Source organism: Clupea harengus, unplaced genomic scaffold (genome assembly GCF_900700415.2).
Source record: "Clupea harengus unplaced genomic scaffold, Ch_v2.0.2, whole genome shotgun sequence".
Taxonomy (NCBI): domain Eukaryota; kingdom Metazoa; phylum Chordata; class Actinopteri; order Clupeiformes; family Clupeidae; genus Clupea; species Clupea harengus.
The window spans coordinates 90,294-96,379 of NW_024879634.1; the positions used below are offsets into that span (position 1 = coordinate 90,294).

Below are 6,086 nucleotides of genomic sequence, written 5' to 3' on the forward strand. Positions count from 1 at the left end.
CTTGCGATCGGCAGCAGAGCAGCTACCATACCAGGCAGTGATGCAGCCTGAGAGGATACTCTCAATGGTGCATCTATAAAAGTTTTTCAGTATTTTAGAAGACATGCCAAACTTCTTGAGTCTCCTCAAGAAGTAAAGCCGCTTCTGTGCAGTTTTGACCGCCGAGTCCGCTTGCATGGACCAGGTGAGGTCATCCTTGATGTACACACCGAGGAATTTGAAGTTGGAGACTCTCTCCACTGCAGCTCCCTCGATGTGTATGGTGTTGTGACCCCCCCTCTGTAGCTTCCTGAAATCCACAATCATCTCCTTGGTTTTGCAGATATTTAGAGACAGGTTGTTGTCTTGGCACCATGCTGCCAAGCCCCTTACCTCATCTCTATAGGCGGTCTCATCGTTGTTAGAGATGAGACCCAGGATGGTAGTGTCGTCTGCAAACTTCAGGATGATGTTGGAACTGTGTGTTGCCACACAGTCCTGTGTGTACAGGGAGTACAGGAGGGGACTGAGTACACAGCCCTGGGGGCCCCCGGTACTCAGGGTCAGTGAGGAGGAGGTGTGCTTGCCCATTCTCACCACCTGGGGTCTGCTCGTCAGGAAGTCCAGGATCCAGTTGCAGAGGGGTGTTTCAAGACCCAGGCTCCTGAGCTTCGGGACGAGCTTGGCATGCACAATGGTGTTGAATGCTGAGCTGTAATCCACAAACAGCAGATGGAGTGGATGGGTGGAGCAGATGTGGGTTCTGACCAACCGCTCGAAGCACTTCATAATGGTGGAGGTCAGTGCTACGGGGCGGTAGTCATTTAGGCAGGTGATGGATGATTTCTTTGGTATGGGGATGATGGTTGCCTGCTTGAAGCAGGTGGGGACTTCAGACAGATGTAGTGAGAGGTTGAAAATGGAGGTGAATACCTCCGCTAGCTGGTCGGCGCACCCCCTGAGGACGCGGCCAGGAACTCCATCGGGCCCGGATGACTTCCGAGGGTTCACCCTTTGGAGCTCTCGCCTCACGTCAGCCACAGTCAGGGACAGAGTGTAGTCGTCTCGGTCCTCGGCCATTTTCACGGAAGGAAGGGGGTTGGTTGCCTCAAACCTTGCGTTAAAGGTGTTGAGGTCATCAGGTAGAGAGGCGGCAGGCTGATCATCACTGCTATTTCTCCCTTTATAGCCATTGATGTTCCGCAGGCCACCCCACATGCGTCGGGGGTCGGAGCTGAGGTAGGTGGACTCCAGCTTGTCTCTGTATTCTCTCTTTCCATCTCTGATGGCCGTCCGTAGGTCACATCTGGACTTCCCCAAAGCCTCCGGATCACCAGAGTTATAGGCAGAGGACCGTGCTCTGAGTTTGGCACGGACATTACCATTTACCCAGGGCTTTTGGTTTGGGAAAGTCCTAACACTGACCCAAGGGACGACATCATCGATACATTTGGAGATGTATGAAGAGACAGAGTCTGTGTATTCACTGATGTCCCCATCAGCTGCATCACAAAACATCTGCCAGTCTGTTGTATCAAAGCAGTCCTGTAGATGCTAATGGATTCAGCACTCCAGCGTTGAACTGCCCGAAAAACCGTTTTTTCCTGTTTTAGGCGTTGCCTGTAGGTAGGGATTAGCATGATGGAGGTGTGATCCGACTTTCCAAAAGCCGGGCGGGGGAGGGGTTTGTAACTGTTCCGTATTTGCGTGTAGCAGTGGTCAAGAATCTGCTCGCCCCGGGTGGGAAAGTTTATATGTTGATGGTACTTCGGTAGTACTTTCCTCATGTTAGCCCTATTGAAGTCTCCAACAACAATAGAAACTGCCTCAGGGTGAGCATCCTCAAGTCCATTTATAACTCCGTATAATTCCTCTAACGCGCACGTTTTGTCCGCCTGCGGTGGAATGTAAACTGTTGTGATGATAACAGAGCTGAATTCCCGTGGAAGGTAAAAGGGGCGAACTTTTAACGATAGCAGCTCCAGGTCTGGTGAGCAGTGTGCTGAAAGTGCAGCAACATCTGAGCCCCAGCGAGAGTTAACCATCAAGCATACCCCTCCACCCCTGCTTTTACCTGACTCGGAGGTTCTGTCCTGCCGGTAGATGGAAAAACCAGCTGGAGTGACGGCAGAGTCAGGCACCATAGGATCCAGCCAGGTCTCGGTAAAGGCTAGCACACAACAGTTTGCAATGTCCCGCTGGAAGTTAGTCCGTGCGTGTAGCTCGTCCATTTTATTGTCCAGGGATTGAACATTCGCGAGTAGAATGCTTGGCAGCGGGGGATTGCAGTATCTCGTCCGAGATCTGCACAGGATACCGGCTCGCTTGCCCCTCTTCTTTCTCCTCCGTCGGCGTATTGGTATACATACCGGTGGTAGGACAAAGGAGCCACAGCAAGCACTCCGGTGAGTTGAGAAAAACTCCGTATTGAGCGACGAACGAATTTCCAAAAGTGCTAGTCGGTCATACTGTATGAGCGACAGTGCAGTGTGTACAAAAAAACAAACAATAAAAACAGTAATAAACATAAAGCTGCGTAGTGCATGGGGAGCCATTGTCAGTGCGACCTTCCTCTACGGCGCACCAGTCCTGACAGTGCCTGTGTGTGTGTATAGCTGTGTGTGTGTGTGCCTGTGTGTGCCTGTGTGTGTACCTCTGTTTGTGTGCCTGTGTCTGTATGCCTGTGTGTGTTTGCCTGTGTGTGTGTGCGTGTGCGTGTGTGTCCCTGTGTGTGTGTTTGCCTGTGTGCGTGTGCGTGTGTGTGCCTGTGTGTGTGTTTGCCTGTGTGTGTGTTTGCCTGTGTGTGTGTGCGTGTGTGTGCTTGTGTGTGCTTGTGTGTGCTTGTGTGTGTTTGCCTGTGTGTGTAGCTCTGTGTGTGTGTGTGCCTGTGTGTGTGTGCCTTTGTGTGTGAGACCACTGATTCCAATTGGATCCACCTCATGGAGCTGCTAATTGCCTATGCTAGCGGAGGGGACACTACAAATGGTCTAGGCCAGTCTAGGCTAACCCTAGAGTAATATGATTTTACAAACCTGTGAGACATTATGTATTTATTTATTACATGGCTGTTTCTTAGTTTGATAGTGCGGAAGTGCTATGTTTATGTGTCGGGGTCTGTTTTGTCATTGTTGTATGGTTTGGTTTTTGTGTCTACCCCTGGGTGTGGAAATGGTGCTGGCCGTCGGGTGTATATATGTTCATTGTTCTGTCTGGTTCAGTGAGTCAAGTATGTGCAGGTATGTGCACCTTTTGTTTGGACTGCTGATTTTTGTCCTCTACCCCATTTAGAGGCTGAGCAGGTGATATTCATGGAGACTGTTTATTTGAGAGGCTTAGCAGTTCTCCTGGGTATTTTGAACACTATTAAAACTTTATATTTGAACCCTCACTCTGTCTCTGAGCTGTTTGGGCCAAACCCACACATTTTGACGTCAACCGAGGCTCAGTCCGTTACTGTGTGTGTGTGTGTGTGTGTGTGTGTGTGCCTATGTGTGTGTGTGTGTGCCTGTGTTTGTGTAACTCTGTGTGTGTGTGTGTGTGTGTGTGTGTGTGTGTGTGTGTGCCTATGTGTGTGTGTGTGTGCCTGTGTTTGTGAAACTCTGTGTGTGTGTATGCGTGTGTGTGTAGCTCTGTGTGTGTGCTCTATAGTCACGTATTGTGTGTCTGTGTGTGCTCTAAATTCACGTGTTGTGTGTGTGTGTGTGTGTGTGAGCTCTCTCTCCCTCTCTCTCTTCTCTGCCCATCTTCTCCCTCACCCTTTCCCTGTCTCTCTCTCTCCCTCTCTCTCCCTCCCTCTCTCTCTCCCTCTCTCTGTCAGAGGAGCTGGGTGGGAAACAGACTTTACAGGAGGTGTGTGTGTGTGTGTGTGTCTCTCTGGTTGATGAGGCCATGAGATCTCATTTTGCTGACTTGTGATCATATCTCAAGTGAGCCTGTGTGTGTGCCTGTTAGTGTGTATTCCTATGTGTGTGTGTGTGTACCTGTGTGTGTGTGCCTGTGTGTGCCTCTGTGTGTGTGTGTGTAGCTGTGTGTGTGTGTGTGTACCTGTGTGTGTGTGTGTGCCTGTGTGTGCCTCTGTGTGTGTATGCCTGTGTGTGTAGCTGTGTGTGTGTGTGCCTCTGTGTATGTGTGTGCCTGTGTGTGTGACTGTGTGTGTGCCTGTGTGTGAGTGAGCCTGTGTGTGTGTGTGTGTATGCCTGTGCGTGTGTGCCTGTGTGTGTATGGCTGTGTCATGTCCGGCTCACAGACATGACAAATAATAGATGTTCACAGAGTTTAAAAGCCAAAACACTAGGGATTTATTACAATTAGCCTGGACACAAACAGTCCAAGCTACGGTGAGGTGTGGCAGTCTAGGGTTAGGGTTAGGGTTAGGGTTAGGGTTAGGGTTAGGGTTAGGTTTTTGGGGTGTGGGGAAATCCTAAGCCGGGTGAAACCCATGGTCAGGACCTCCCAGGCATTGGCGCAGCTGCCATCTAGAAACCCTCCAATCTCATCTGTCTTTAAACAATGTGATCTTGGTATAATACAAAAATAAATAAATAAGTAAAATAAGAGAAATAAGAGCAAACTCGCCCATAGTGGGATCCTAGGATAAGGATCCAGGAGGAGAGAGGGAGGGGGAGAGAGAGAGAGAGAAAGAGAGAGAGAGAGAGAAGGGAAAAGGGTTGTTTATGGGGTAAGGGCTAGCTTAATGGTTAGGGTTAGAATGAAGAACAGGTCAGGGTCAGGGTTAGGGTTAGGGTTAGGGTTAGGTTTATGTCATTGTTCAACGGCCCTCCCCATGACTAGCATGAAGAGAGACCGAGGTAAATGCACTGGCCGTCGCTCGTCAAGCATTAAGCCATCAGTACTTTAGGTCCTCCTATTCAGGAATTTGCCTTTATGGGCTTCAAAAGCTCCTCCCATTACCATGAATTAACTATGTTTGGAGTTCAAGTAAAGCCTTGGGATTAGGTTCTTTGATTAAGTTTGTCTCAGACTAGCGTCTGTTTTTTCTGATGTTCTTAATTATCCCTTAAGAGTTGGTCTAGGTTCTTAGGTGTATGTTCAGGTTTTATGACCTTTCACTACACAAAGTCTTAAACTAAGATATCCAAGTTGTTGTAAAAGGGTTCTTTAGGTTAGGGTTAGAATTAAGAATATGGTTCAGTCTTGCCTTAAGATATTGCCCGGGTTAGGGTTAGAAGTAGCCTTTCGGGTCTAGGTTCTGTCCCAGAAGGTTTAGGGAGGTTAGGTTTAGAAATGTTTTTTTAAGTAGGCTTAAAAGTGATCTAGGGTTAGGGTTAGGGTTAGGGTTAGGGTTAGGGTTAGGAGTGGGTATGAGATACTTGACTGCTAGTGAGGCAAAACCGGGGAGTAAGGGGGTTGTTTTAGGGTAAGATAGGGGTCTGGGGTTAGGTTTAGGTTTAGGGTAGTGGATGGGATTGGGGTAAGGTCAGGGTTAGGTTTAGGGTTTTGTATGGGTTTAGGTCTAGGGTTAGGTGTAAGTATAGGGTGTGGTTAATGGTTGCATGTGTTTTGCTTTTATGTGCACTGGCCTAGAGGTCACCCAGGAGGCCTCCCTGATGTGTGCAGTGTATATATGGGTATGCAGGAAAGAGGGAAGGGGAATGAGGGCGGGGCGGGGCGGGGGGGGGGGGGGTTTTGGGGGGGTTTGGAAAACAATTAACAAAATATGCACTCTTGTAAAATAATAGGATAAAAGGACTGGTAAAAAGTGCTAAGTTGATATAAAGTGCTAAAAAGTTAAATGCTAAGAGGTTAAGTGCTAGAAAACCACACAATCAAAAGTGAAATATAAATATAAATAAGTGCTGGGTAAGAAGGTAAAGCCAACAAGTAAGAGGAAAAAATTAAAAAGCACACAGACACACAAAAGAAACACAAAAACAAAGGGATACCAGTCCTAATAAACTAAAACCATACAGAGTATAAACGTTTAAATAGAAAATAAATAATTAATAAATAGTTAATAATTTATCTGTTTTACAAATATAAAAAAGACCTACAAGGGGAGGGAAGGAAACAGACAGGGAGACACAGGGGATAAAAGGTTTTATTTTTTAATTGAGTTTTTCGTTAAAACCTGTAGGGAAAAGTGTATT

At 47.7% G+C, this 6,086-nt stretch overlaps 1 long non-coding RNA gene across 1 annotated transcript; it reads left to right on the plus strand.

The window, feature by feature from the left end:
• The first annotated feature begins 4,336 nt into the window (after nucleotides 1-4,336).
• On the plus strand, nucleotides 4,337-5,612 carry LOC122129336. The gene is made up of 3 exons (XR_006151762.1): nucleotides 4,337-4,377; nucleotides 4,710-4,904; nucleotides 5,457-5,612. It is a non-coding gene; the product is annotated as an uncharacterized LOC122129336 (long non-coding RNA).
• Nucleotides 5,613-6,086: the final 474 nt, after the last annotated feature.